Here is a 15,127-nt window from a genome sequence, read left to right as displayed (position 1 = left end):
CTAAGGATGTTGAACATTTCTTTATGTGCTTCTCGGCCACTCAATGTTACTCAGTGGAGAATTCTGCTTAGCTATGTTCCCCATTTTTATTAGGATTACTTGGTTCTCTGGAGTCAACTTCTTGAGTTCTTTGCATATATTGGATATTATCCTTCTATCAGATGTAGGATTGTTATAAATCTTTTACCAATCTGTGAGTAAAAGATGCTGTTTTGTCCTATTGACACTGCCCTTTGTTTTATAGAAGTTTGCAATTTTATGAGGTCCCATTTGTCCATTTCTTGATCTTAAAGCAAAAGACATTGGTGTGTGTTCAGGACATTTTCCCCAGTGCCCATGTGTTCAAGGTTCTTCACCATGTTCTCTTCTATTACTTTCAGTGTATCTGTTTTTACCTGGAAGTCCTTGATCCAATTAGACTTGAGCTTTGAACAGGGAGATAAGAATGGATCAATTTGCATTCTCCTCTATGCTGACTGCCAGTTGAACCAGCACCATTTGTTGAAAGTACGATCTGTTTTTCCACAGGATGGTATTAGCTGCTTTGTCAAAGATCAAGTGAACACAGGTGTATGGGTTCATATCTGTGTCTTTAATTCCACTGATCTAACTATTCATCTCTGTAGCAATATCATGTAGTTTCTTTCACTATTGCTCTGTAGTAAAGCTTGAGGTTTGTGATGGTGATTCCCACAGATGTTCTTGTATTGTTGACAATAGTTTTTGCTATCCTGGATTTTTTGTTATTCCATATGAATTTGAGAATTTCTCTTTCTAACTCTATAAAGAATTGAGTCAGAATTTTGATGGGGATTATATTGAATCTATGGATTGCTTTTGACAAGATGGCCATTTTTTTTTCTATATTAATCCTGCCAATCCATGAGCATGGGAGATCTTTCCATCTTCTGAGATCATCTTCAATTTCTTTCTTCAGAGACTTGAAGTTCTTGTCATAAAGATCTTTCACTTGATTGGCTAGAGTCACACCAAGATATTTTATATTATTTGTAACTATTGTGAAAGGTATGGGTCCCTAATTTCTTTCTCAGCCCATGTATCCGTAAAGTAGAGGACAGCTACTGATTTGCTTGACTTAATTTTATATCTAGCTACTTTGCTGAAGTTGTTTATCAGGTTTAGGGGTTCTCTGGTGGAATTGTTGAGGTCACTTAAGTATACTATCATATCATCTGCAAGTAGTGATATTTTTACTTCTTCATTTCTAATTTGTATCCTTTTGACCTCCCTTTGCTTTCTAAGTGCTCAGACTAGAAGTTCAAGTACTATATCGAATAGCTAGGCAGCGAGTGGGCAGCCTTGTCATGTCCCTGATTTTAGTGGAATTGCTTCAAATTTCTCTCCATTTAGATTGATGTTGGCTACTGGTTTGCTGTATATTGCTTTTACTATGTTTAGGTATGGGCCTTCCATTTCTGATCTTTACAAGACTTTTTTTTTTAACATGAAGGGGTGTTGAATTCTGTCAAATGCTTTCTTGGCATCTAATGAGTTGGTCATGTGGGTGTTTTTCTTTGTGTTTGTTTATATAGTGGATTACATTGATGGATTTCTGTATATTGAACCATTACTGCATCCCTGGGGTGAAGCCTACTTGATCATGATGGATGATCATTTCAATATGTTCCTGGATTTGGTTTGCTAGAATTGCATGGAGTATTTTTGCATTGATATTTTTAAGGGAAATTGGTTTGAACTTCTCTTTTTGTTTTGGTCTTCATATAGCTAAGTTATTAATGTGACTGTAGCTTCATAGAATGTATTAGTGTTTCTTCGGTTTCTATTTTCTGAAAGACTTTGAGATGTGTTGATATTAGGTCTTTTTTAAAGATATAATAAAATTCTGCTCTAAACCCTTCTAGTACTTTGGATTTTTTGGTGGGGAGAATTTAATGTCTGCTTCTATTTCCTTAGGGGGTTAAGGGACTGTTTGGATTATCCTGATTTAATGGTGGTACCTGGTACCTGTCTAGAAAATTATCCATTTCATCTAGACTTTCCAAGATTTTTGAGTATAGGCTTTTGTAGTAGGATCTGATGATTTTTTTTTATTTCCTCAGGTTTTGTTGTTATGTCATCCTTTATATAAGTGATTTTGTTAATTTGGGTATTGTCTCTGTGCCCTCTGCTTAGTCTGGCTAAGGATTTATCTATCACCATTTTCTCAAAAAACCAGCTCCTGACTTTGTTGAGTCTTTGTGTATAGTTCTTTTTGTTTTTGCTTTATTGGTTTCAGCCCTGAGTTTCATTATTTTCTGCTTCCTACTCCTCTTTTGTGTATTTGCTTCTTTATTTTGTAAAACCTTCAGATGTGCTGTCAAGCTGCTAGTGGATCCTCTCTCCAGTTTCTTTTTGGAGGCACTCAGAGCTGACTTTTCCTCTTAGCACTGCTTTCATTGTGTCCTATAAGTTTGGGTATGTCGTACCTTCATTTTCATTAAATTCTAAAATGTCTTTAATTTTTTTCTTCATGTCTTCCTTGACCAAGTTATCATTGAGTAGAGTGTTGTTCAGTTTCCATGTGTATGTAGGCTTTCTGTGGCTTTGGTTGTTATTGAAGACCAGCCTTAGTCCATGGTGATCTGATAGGATAAATGGAATTATTTCAGTCATCTCATATCTGTTAAGACCTGTTTGTGACCAATTATATGGTCAGTTTTGGAGAAGGTACCATGCAGTATTGAGAAGAAGATATATTCTTTTGCGTTAGGATGAGATGTCCTATAGATATCTTTCAAATCTATTCTAACTTCTGTTAGTTTCACTGTGTCTCTGTTCAGTTTCTGTTTCCATGATCTGTCCATTGATGAAAGTGGGGTGTTGAAGTCTCCCACTATTATTGTGTGTGGTGCAATGTATGCTTTGAGCTTTAGTAATGTTTCTTTTATGAATGGGATGCCCTTGCATTTGGAGCATAGATATTCATAATTGAGAGTTCTTCTTGGTAGATTTTTCTTTTGATGAGCATGAGGTGTCCTTCCTTCTCTTTTTGATAACTTTTGGTTGCAAGTCTACTGTATTTGATATTATAATGGCTACTCCAGCTTGTTTCTTGAAACCTTTTTCTTGGAAAATTGTTTTCCAACCTTTTACTCTGAGGTAGTGTCTGACTTTGTCACTGAGGCATGTTTCTTATATGCAGCAAAAGGTTGGGTCCTGTCTATGTATCCAGTCTGTGAGTTTATATCTTTTTATTGGGGAATTGAGTCCATTGATGTTGAGAGATATTAAGGAGCAGTGATTGTTGATTTCTGCTATTTTTGTCGTTAGAGGGGAATTATGTTTGTCTGACCATCATCTTTTGAGTTAGTCAAAATTAGATTACTCACTTGCTTTTTCTAGGGTATAGTTTCCCTCCTTGAGTTGGAGTTTTCCATCTATTATCTTTGTAGGGCTGGATTTGTGGAAAGATAAATTTGCCTAAATTTGGTTTTGTCATGGAATTTCTTGGTTTCTCCATCTATGCTAAGTGAGATTTTTGCTGCATAAAGTAGTCTTGACTGGCATTTGTGTTCTCTTATGGTCTATATGACATTTGCCCAGTATATTCTAACTTTCATAGTCTCTGTTGAGAAGTCTGATGTAGTTCTGATAGGTCTGCCTTTCTATGTTACTTGAGCTTTCCCCTTACTGCTTTTAATATTCTTTATTTGTTTTGTGCATTTGGTGTTTTGACTATTATGTGACAGGAGGAATTTCTTTTCTGGTCCAATCTATTTGGAGTTCTTTAGGCTTCTTCTATGTTTATGGGTGTCACGTTCTTTAGGTCAGGGAAATTTTCTTCTATAATTTTGTTGAAGATATTTACTGGTCCTTTAATTTGGAAATCTTTGCTCTCTTCTATACCTATTATCCTTAGGTTTGATCTTCACATCATGTCCTGGATTTCCTGGATGCTTTGGGTTAGGAGCTTTTTGCATTTTGCATTTCTTTCACTATTGCGTCAATATTTTCTTTTGTATTTTCCGCACCTGACATTCTCTCTTATATCTCTTATATTCTGTTATTGATGCTTGCATCTATGACTCCTGATCTCTTTCATAGTTTTCTATCTCCAGAGTTGTCTCCCTTGGTTATTTCTTTATTGCTTTTATTTCCATTTTAGATTCAGGATGTTTTTATTGAATTCCTTCACCTGTTTGGTTGTATTTTCCTGTAATTTCTTTAATGTATTTTTGTGTTGTTTTTTTTCTTAAGGGCCTTTACCTGTTTACCTGATTTCTCCTGTAAATGATTAAAGGTGGCAATTATGTCCTCCTTAAAGTCCTCTATCATTATCATAAGATGTGATTTTAAATCAGAATCATGCTTTTTCAGTGTGTTGGGGTATCAAGAGCTTGTTGTGGTGGGAGAACTGAGTTCTGATTATGCCAAGTGGACTTGGTTTCTGTTGCTTATGTTCTTGTACTTGCCTCTCACCATCTAGTTATCTCTTGTGTTAGCTGGTCTTGCTGTCTCTGACTGTATCTTGTCCCTTCTGTAAGCCTGTGTGTCAGCACTCCTGGGAGATCAGCTCTCTCTGGACTGAATTTGGGTATGTAGCACTGGGTCAGCTCCATGGTGCAAACCAAAACCAGAAGGAGCCTGTCCCTGGCTGTTCTTTGTTTCCTATGTCCTGAGGTCTCCAGGCAGGTCCCTCAGGGGCCAGTTATTTCAATAGAAGCAGTGATCACCTGTGATCTCCGGTATGTCAGCCCTCCTGGGAGACCAGCTCTCTCCTGTCATGATTTGTGTACAGAAAGTTGTGATACAGGTTCAGCTCCCCGGTCAGATGCAAACCAGAAGTGATGTTTCTCTTATTCTTTTTCCACTTAGAACTTCTCTTTATTTTATCATCTGTATGCATTATGTAATTTGTATTTAATTCTTCCTATCTTAACTTTTATAATTGCATTGTGTTAGTCTTTTGAAATGAAATGTGTGTGTGTATATGTGTGTGTGTGTGTGTGTGTGTGTGTGTGTGTGTGTGTTTGCAGAAGAGCCATTTCTAGGAGAAAAATATGCCTTTCCACTAGTTCTCACAGCCACAATAAGGACTCAGGTTTTCTGGTAGAAGGTAAATCCTAAAGTGAATTGACCAAAGACAATTACAGGATTAGAAAGGCAGCCTTGTGGGATTAGCCCTGTCCTAGTGTGAAATCCCATTTCCAGTTTTGCTTTAGGCTTTCTTTTGCATTTTGAAATTCAATCAGTTGTTATTGCTACAGGAATTTAGTGACATTTCTTATTTCAGAAGTAACTTACACTACATACCTTGTATTGGCTGGTTTTGTGTGTCAACTTGACACAAGCTGGAGTTATCACAGAGAAAGGACCCTTAGTTGAGAAAATGCGGCCATGAGATCCAGCTGTAAAGCATTTTCTCAACTAGTGATCAAAAAGGGAGGGCCAATTATGACTGGTGTCATCTCTGGGCTGATGTTTTTGGGTACTATACAAAAGCAAGCTGAGCAAGCCAGGAAAAACAAACCAGTAAGCAGCACCCACCAGGTCCTCTCCATCAGGTCCTGCCTCCAAGCCCCTGTCCTGTGTGAATTCCTGTCCTGACTTTCTTTGATGATGAACAGCTATGAGGAAGTATAAGCTGAATAAACCATTTCCTCCTAAACTTGCTTCTTGGTCATAATGTTTTGTGAAGGAGTATAAACACTGACTAAGACATACTTACACTGCATACTGAGTTTAAGCAATTTCCCCTCCTTTTAAATAAGGGAGTGAAATATTCTAAGGTATAACAGAATATAATTAATTTATAACTGAAGAAGTTCTCACAGCTCCTGAAATGCTTTTCATTTCCTTATGCTTATTTTAAGGGTGAACTCTCATTATCATAATCTTATTATTTATTTTTTAATGTATACATTTTTGTGAAGCATCGTAAGACATAAAAACGATAATTTCTTCCATTCACTTAGCGTAGTTTTTCTAAATTAATTTGAATCATTTTTCCATTTGCAATAAAATATGTTAGTAGTACATATTTCTAAGGATTTTTATTTTTACTGCACAAATTTTGATGGTTTAATTGCATTAAGTTAAAAAATATTTCTAATTTTATGTCTCGTTATTTAAAGGTATAGCCCATACATACTTACACATTGGTTCTAATGTTAACCTCATTATTTTATCTGCCATCGTTCTTCTTATATTTTTTATAAAGCATTTCTGTGGGATTGCACCAATGTGTGACATATTGGGCAATGCTACCTGTGCCTTGACTTCAGCTGAAAGAGCCCTGAGTAGTCCATGTAGATGGTGAGAACAGCAGGAAGTAGCAATATGAAGGAACACAAAAGATGCAATGCAGGAGATGAAGATGCGCCTTTTGGCAGGTGTGCCCCTGCCTGCCTAGAGCTCTTCCAGGTATGTTTGTGGGAGAAAGCCCGAGGTTCAATCCTGCCCAGTATTTGTTGACATATCACTTGGGATGGCCAATAAAGAGCTTGCTGGGCTAAACAAATCAGTCAGGAAAATTGTAATGTGTCATGGGTGAGAATGATTTCAAGGAAAGGGAAAAAGACTGAAGGTTGGACTAGATGAAATATGATAATGGAAAAGGAAGGGTTAAATGTGATGGAGGATGGAGGGCTGGGTAAAGAAAAAAAAAAGCATACCGAGGGATAGCTAAAATTAAAGAACTTTAAAAATGCCACATGGAAGAAAGAGGAACACTCCTCCATTGTTGGTGGGATTGCAGACTGGTAAAACCATTCTGGAAATCAGTCTGGAGGTTCCTCAGAAAATTGGACATTGAACTGCCTGAGGATCCAGCTATACCTCTCTTGGGCATATACCCAAATGATGCCTCAACATATAAAAGAGACACGTGCTCCACTATGTTCATCGCAGCCTTATTTATAATAGCCAGAAACTGGAAAGAACCCAGATGCCCTTCAACAGAGGAATGGATACAGAAAATGTGGTACATCTACACAATGGAATATTACTCAGCTATCAAAAACAACGAGTTTATGAAATTCGTAGGCAAATGGTTGGAACTGGAAAATATCATCCTGAGTGAGCTAACCCAATCACAGAAAGACATACATGGTATGCACTCATTGATAAGTGGCTATTAGCCCAAATGCTTGAATTACCCTAGATCCCTAGAACAAACGAAACTCAAGATGGATGATCAAAATGTGAATGCTTCACTCCTTCTTTAAATGAGAAAAAAGAATACCCTTGGCAGGGAAGGGAGAGGCAAAGATTAAAACAGAGACTGAAGGAACACGCATTCAGAGCCTGCCCCACATGTGGCCCATACATATACAGCCACCCAATTAGACAAGATGGATGAAGCAAAGAAGTGCAGACCGACAGGAGCCGGATGTAGATCGCTCCTGAGAGACACAGCCAGAATACAGCAAATACAGAGGCGAATGCCAGCAGCAAACCACTGAACTGAGAATAGGTCCCCCGTTGAAGGAATCAGAGAAAGAACTGGAAGAGCTTGAAGGGGCTCGAGACCCCAAAAGTACAACAATGTCAAGCAACCAGAGCTTCCAGGGACTAAGCCACTACCTAAAGAGTATACATGGACTGACCCTGGACTCTGACCCCATAGGTAGCAATGAATATCCTAGTAAGAGCACCAGTGGAAGGGGAAGCCCTGGGTCCTGCTAAGACTGAACCCCCAGTGAACTAGACTATGGGGGGAGGGCGGCAATGGGGGGAGGGTTGGGAGGGGAACACCCATAAGGAAGGGGAGGGGGGAGGGGGATGTTTGCCCGGAAACCGGGAAAGGGAATAACACTTGAAATGTATATAAGAAATACTCAAGTTAATAAAAAAAAAATGCCACATGGAAAACTATTGGTTTCTTAAAGTGTATACATGTACACTTATATACATATATCATCTACATAAGCATACATATCATCTACGTAAACATATGTATCATACATGTACACAATACATCATACATACACATACATGCATATCTTACACATATACATTTAAAAGGAGTTTAAATGAGTTACTCAATAACTGAGGAAAAGGATGCCTTTTCCAGATACTATAAATTACCAAGCATAAGGTATTTCTTTTTGAGTAGTTGTTAAGTAGAGTCCCATAGACTTTGCAAAACATTAAACGAAATAATTGTTCAAGGACATAGAGGAATCAATCAGAGAGTTTCAACTGTTTTGCTGGCTTCTATAGTGATAGAGGGTACAAAGCTAAACAAAGAATTTTCAGCTGAGGAATATCAAATGTCTCAGAAGTACCTAAAGAAATATTCAACATCAGGGAAATGCAAAGCAAAACAACCCTGAGACTCCACCTCACACCAGTGAGAATGGCTAAGATCAAAAATTCAGGTGACAACAGATGCAGGCAAGGATGTGGAAAAAGAGGAACACTCCTCCATTGTTGGTGAGATTACAAACTGGTACAACCACTCTGGAAATCAGTCTGGAAGTTCCTCAGAAAATTGGACATTGCCCTACCTGAAAACCTAGCTATACCACTCCTGGGCATATACCCAAAAGATGCTACAACATACAACAAAGGTACATGCTCCACTATGTTCATATTTATGATAGACAAAATAGCCTTATTTATGATAGACAGAAGCTGGAAAGAACCCTGATGCTCTTCAATAGAGGAATGGATACAGAAAATGTGGTACACCTACACAATGGAGTACTACTCAGCTATCAAAAACAATGACTTCATGAAATTCATAGACAAATGGATGGAACTAGAAAATATCATTCTGAGTAAGGTAACTCAATCACAGAAAAGAAAATATCCACACATGGTATGTACTCACTGGTAAGTGGATATTAGCCCAAAAGCTCAAATTATTCAAGATACAATCCACAGACCAAATGAAGCTCAAGAAGGATAACCAAAGAGTGGATGCTTCAGTCCTTCTTAAAAGGGGAAACAAAAATATTCATAGGAGGGGGTATGGGTACGACATTTGGAGCAGAGACTGAAAGAATGGTCATTCAGAGCCTGGGAATCCAGCTCATATATGTAAAGTCACCATAACTAGGCAATATTGATGAAGCCAAGAAGGGCATGCTGACAGGAGCCTGATATAGTTGTCTCCTGAGAGGCTCAGCCAGAGAATGACAAATACAGAGGTGAATGCTAACAGCAAACCATTGAATTGTGAATGGGGTACCCGTTGGAGGAATTCGAGAAAGGTTTGAAGAAGCTGAAGGGACTTGCAGCCTCATAAGAATAACAATACCAACCAATCAGAGCTCGCAGGGACCAAACCAATATCCAAAGACTACACATGGAAAGACCCATGGCTCCAGCTGCATATGTAGCAGAGGATGGCCTTATTGGGCACCAATGAGAAGAGAAGTCCTTGGTACTGCTAAATCTGGACTTCGCCCTCAGTGAGGGGAATGTCAGTATGGGGAGGTGGGAATGGGGGGTGGTTGAGGATGGGGAACACCCTTATAGAAGAAGGGGAGGGAGATGGGATAGGGGGCTTATAGATGGGAAACCAGGAAAGGGAATAACATTTGAAATGTAAATAAAAAGTATCCAATTAAAAAAAAGAAACTGTGGGGTGCTCAGTTTTAAATGAAACATCTAGCTTCCAATCCTCAGATATACCTTAAAGAGTGGACAGAAAGAACATAAAAGGCAAAAGTAGTAGATATCTACTGTGAAACTTACTTAACTGACATAATAAGACCATCAAATGCATGATCTCACAGTAGATATGATTCCGTGCACAAAATCTGCAGAAGATCAAGATAGATAAAATCCAGTATAGATAATGGAGGAGCTCACAAGGTCCCATCCATAGCTAAGAGTCTCTTAGCAATGGATGGGATTTGACCCAAGCTTCAGTAAATGATCCTGGGGCCGGGAGAGAGAGAGAGAGAGAGAGAGAGAGAGAGAGAGAGAGAGAGAGAGAGAGAGAGAGAGAGAGAGACAGACACAGAGACACAGAGAGAGACACAGAGAGAGACACAGAGAGAGACACAGAGAGAGATTGAGAGAGAGGGGACAGAGAGACACAGAGAGAGAGAGACACAGAGAGAGAGGAAGACAGACAGACACAGACACAGAGAGACAGAGAGACAGAGAGAGATTACTTATAGTTAGAAGGGCAAATATGAGAGAGAGAGGGGAGAGAAATTTAAGGGGAGCGTGTGAGGGGTTGTGTTTGATCACACATTTATATGCATGTATAAAGTTTCCAAACAATAAAATATTGTGACATTTTAAAATAGGAAGAGTCTGTTTTGTTGTTTCACAATCTGTTATTGCACAAATCAAGGCTTCCAGATGGCCCTATGGAGTAAATTCAACAACCAGCATAGCTCTACTCTAATGAGGCCACAGCCTCTGGCTCCACTCTCAATCTTTTAACAGTGACTGGCGGTTCCCAGAGCCCTCTCTACAATCTCACTATAGAATTTTCCTTTCATCTCATCCCTGACCTCATTGTGTCTGTGTACTAGATGTAGAAGAAAATTCTTATGCTTAGCTCTCTCAACACAATACTTCTAAATGCTTTGTTGATTCCTAAGTATTCCTTAAGCATAAATTTGTATTTCATTGCATTAAACAAAACCCACATTCAAATGGATTTGAAAAAATCCCTTATCTATCTTAAATTTCCCAAGAGACTGCAGTTGCTGGTACCCTGAAGTATTATATTTGTTTGTCGTGTTTTTTTATATTAAAGCTTTATTATACAAATACACATGCATACATGTGTATATATAATATATAACATTTATATACACACACATACACATACACACACATATATACATATATATATGTATGTATAAACGTATATATTTGTACACATCTATGAATTTTGGCCAGTTTTTTACTCCACTGACAAACTCCCTTCTTCTTCTCCCTCTCCCGCTGAAAGCCTTCTTGTTCTCAACAATTGTACATATGACATCCATGTCTTTTTATGTGTATTTGACCCACCAAAATAAATAGGATCTTTTATATGAATGTAGACTTAAGTGGTGATGGGTGGGAACATCCGAAAAGGGAAAGAACGAATCAAAATTAAGGTTGTTTGATTTTTGAGACATATCCTGCTAGCCTAAGATTTATGGTCCTACCATAGCCTCCATGATGGGATGATGGGTGTGCACAACCATACCTAGCTTACCCTATTGATTTTTAGTCAGTCTGCCTTCTTTTAGATACATCCTTGATACTCAAATACTAACCTGAATAAGACCTTAAAGAATTTAATTTTGCAGTCTCAACTGCCATGGATCTTTAATTTAAAACCTTTTCTAGCAGTCACTAGAATAAGAGGAAATATCCCAGATAAGGTATCTCAGAACCAAAAGGACTTACATGGTACATTCTCATTAATAAGTGGATATTAGGCAAAAAAGTACAGAATGCCCAGGATAAAATCCATAGAACTCAAGAAGGTTAACAAGCCAAATGGCCCAAGTGAGGATGGTTCACTCCCACTTGGGACAGAGAACAAAGCAGAGGGCAGAGAGGGGAGGGAACTAGGTGGGAGAGGGAATGGGGAGAGGCAGGGGAAAAGGGGAACATGATTAGGTATTGGGAGAGAACAGGAGTGAAGCCCCAAGGGTCAGCAGAATGAATGAAAACATACAACCTCAGGAGGTGGTTGCACCTAGAATGCACCAGAGTCCTGGGAGGTGAGAGAAACTCAAGATTCAAAGGAAGGGACCTTAGATGAAATGCCCAACAGTGGGGAGAGGGAAGTTTTAGAATCCACCTCCAGTAGAAAGTGGAGGGAAGGGGTTGCCATCCCACAGTCAAAAAACCTTGACCCAGAATTGTTTCTGTCTAAAAGAACTGCAGAGACAAAAGTGGAGAAGAGACTGAGGGGAAGAAGGTCCAGTGACATGCCCAAATTGGGATCCAATCTCAAGTGGAGGCTCCAAAGCCTGACACTATTACTGATGCTATAATGTATTTATTTACAGACAGGAGCCTAACATGACTGTCCTCTGAGAGGCTGAACAAGCATCTGACTGAGACAGATATTTAACCTCTAACCAAGGTCTCAAGTCAGTGACCCCTGTGGTTGAATTAGGGAAAGGCTAGAAGAAGTTGAGGAGGAGGGTGACCCCATAGAAAGCAGCCTCAACAAACCTGGACTCCTGAGATCTCTCAGACACTAATCCACCAACCAGACAGCATATAATAGTTGGTCTGAGGCCCCTGACACATACAAAGCAGAGTACCGCCTGATCTAGCCTCAGTGAGAGAAGATACACCTAACCCTTGAGAGACTTGAGGCCCTAGGGAATGGGGAAGCCTGGAGGGGGAGGGGGAAAATGTAGGGGCTGGGGGTTGGGCACATCCTCTTGGAGGAGGGGGAATAGAATGAGGAACCGTCTGACCATCTGCGGGTTGGAAGGGGATAACACCTGGACTGTAAAGAAAGATTACAGATTTTTTTTAAGCAGAACCAAATAAAAGAAATGTATGAAAAGAATGTAAACATAAAACATCAAATATTTGACCCCAAGTGTTCAAAAATTCGTATTGAAAATTAATCTTGGCTTTGTATTTTATTTCATAGTTTAATCTCTTTTTATTTGAGCTTTATTGTGCATAGCTAAAATAAAAGTGTTTACAATCTAAGCATTATTCCTGAAGATTTTATTGTTTAGATCTATCTCTTTATCACATACTGATTTAAAATTTCCCATTTTATCACAGACAACAGACTTTGCTGACCTTCCTTTTACTACATAACAAGATTTCTCATCTCTCTGCACACTGATAATGTTTTCCTTGATTCACCAGCCTAACTCCAAGCTTCTAACAAGACACCCTTCTGGTTTTCTAACCTTAATCAGGTTTGAAGTCATTGTCGTATATCTTTAGGGCAGTTCTCAAACGGATGTAAAATTCTAGTCTCATTACTCTTGTAGTATCATAAATTATTCTGTTGTTTCTTCACTTGAAAAAAATTCTTACTTTGTTAATATTTCTGATGGACAATAGTTTGGAGGGGGATCAACTGGATGCTACTAGAGAATGTTCAAAGGGGTGAAGCCATCTTAGAGCTGCTATCTTCCATGGGTAATAAGCTCTCTCTTTGGGATGCCCAGTAGAGACAGCTCTGGTCAAATGTTTATTCAAGCTGTTGGCTAGAGTAACTTTGTGACTCTGTCCACAGGAATATTTTATATTTTGGGACTTTGAGGAATGTGTGCTTCGTTTGTGACTGAAATTCTTCTTAGGCCTTAGACAATGCTGCTAAAGGTCAGGTAAGCTCTTTCTGTGGCATCTTGTCAACCTGTGATGCACAGACGGGATGTTATGATGTCTAGAGCTGCCACAGCTTCCTCACTCCAACATTGGGCCTGTCTTCTTTCATCCATGTCCTCTTTCTTCCCTTATCTCCTTCTAGTCCTCCTAAATCCACTCCTGAATATTTATGACTCTTTCTGGGATGAGTTTGGACTTTTATCATTGGCAAAAATGGTCTCCAACCTTAAAGTGCTAATAATTTCTCCCTTTAGACACGCACATGACCAACCATAGACTTATAAAAGTTATAGGACCTGACTACCTGAAAATTGAAGGTAAAAGTGAGAAATTGTTAAACTGTTATAATTATAACAAATTAATATTAATATATTTCTTTATTGCCACATAGATAAGTAATCCTATGAACCAGAAATGAGGAAGGGAAAACATTTTTTTTTCTACTCACGTGTGTTGCTAAGATCTGTTTCACTGCAATTAGTACCGGTGTGTAACCTAAGGTAAATTAGTTTATCTTCATTAATGGTGCTATGGAAACCTGCTCTATCCTATGTGAATTCCTGTTCATCCTGTGCTGTAGAGCTTTGTGAGGATTAAATGAAGTAGCAATTGCTTGTGCATGGTTTTTAAAGCCATGCCTTGTGGTCCTTAGCTACACTTCCAGAATGCACTCTATTGTCAAAGTTATTTGGAAACTGGTCAGCACATTCTTTATATTTTTATATTAAATTATTGACAAGGTTAAAATAAATTATAGTGTTAGACTTCATGGGCCAATAGCAACTCTCACTGAAACTCCCAGTGAAAGTAAACAGAATTTAGCCCTTTGAGACCAACTCTTGGGCTAACTCTTCTGTGGCCTCAGCAGAGAACATGATGCAGACATGGTCTCTGGAGACATTTTGAATACTTCATGATTGCATTCCCCTTCCTTACAACGGTACACTGGAAATGCTTTATAATTCAGAGCCCAGACTCAGCTTCTCTGTCAGGGTCCCCCGGAGCTTTTCTGTGAGGAGTTCTGGGTTCTTGCCAGTCATGAATAGGGACCTCTTATAGACAAGAGATATCAGAGTTAGGGAGAAAGTGAACACTCTACTCCAGTTTCTTCCCTGGCCTAGACACAAAGCAGGTATTAGCAACTGTTTCTTATACCTTTCTAAAATGTCAGTTGGTAGGAAGATAGCCAAGGATGCTAAATCCATGTGATACTACTTATTCATCTGGAAGAATGTTTGAACTTGTGAGTCATATGATCCTGGGTAATTCATATCTCAGGAGAACAGCTCTGTCAGACTTTGAAAGATCAATCCAGGGGACACAAGAAACAAATCTAAACCAAGCAATTTAAGTTTTGTTTCCCTTGGCCTCTGGGACATGGAGGGACTATTCTTTTCTGTCACTTACCCACCTGCTCTTCATCTTCACATGAGAACAGCCCTACACCCATTGGTCAGTCAAGACCTCAGAAGGCAGATGCTGCACAAGTTGGGGCCATATGCCTGTGAAACACTCCAATGAGCTAAAGCTGGTGTCATTTCCAAGTGTTAATACCATAGTAGTGAGACAGTTTTAGTGGATGAGTGAGTATGGAAAACGAGGGTCAAGAGAAGACTTGAGAATCATATGGTTAGATTTTAATCTATCTGGGAAGGGGCAGTAACTAGGCACCACCCTACCCTATTATATGGTCAATGCTACCTGGTGTGTGAAGTGGGGTAAGTAAAAGAAGCATACGATAGGCCCTAAGCCTCTCTTTCCAATGGACTGTGATGAATTCAGACTCATGGTTTCACAAGGTCCTGAGAACAATTGACTAGTGTGTCCCCAGTTCTAGGTAAGAAACACCTATGCAGAGGCTCATAGAATTTTGCAGTTGAAGGAGCAG

This window comes from Rattus norvegicus, chromosome 8 (genome assembly GCF_021556685.1).
Source record: "Rattus norvegicus strain SHRSP/BbbUtx chromosome 8, alternate assembly SHRSP_T2T, whole genome shotgun sequence".
NCBI lineage: Eukaryota > Metazoa > Chordata > Mammalia > Rodentia > Muridae > Rattus > Rattus norvegicus.
Note: the sequence above shows the minus strand (reverse complement) of the source record.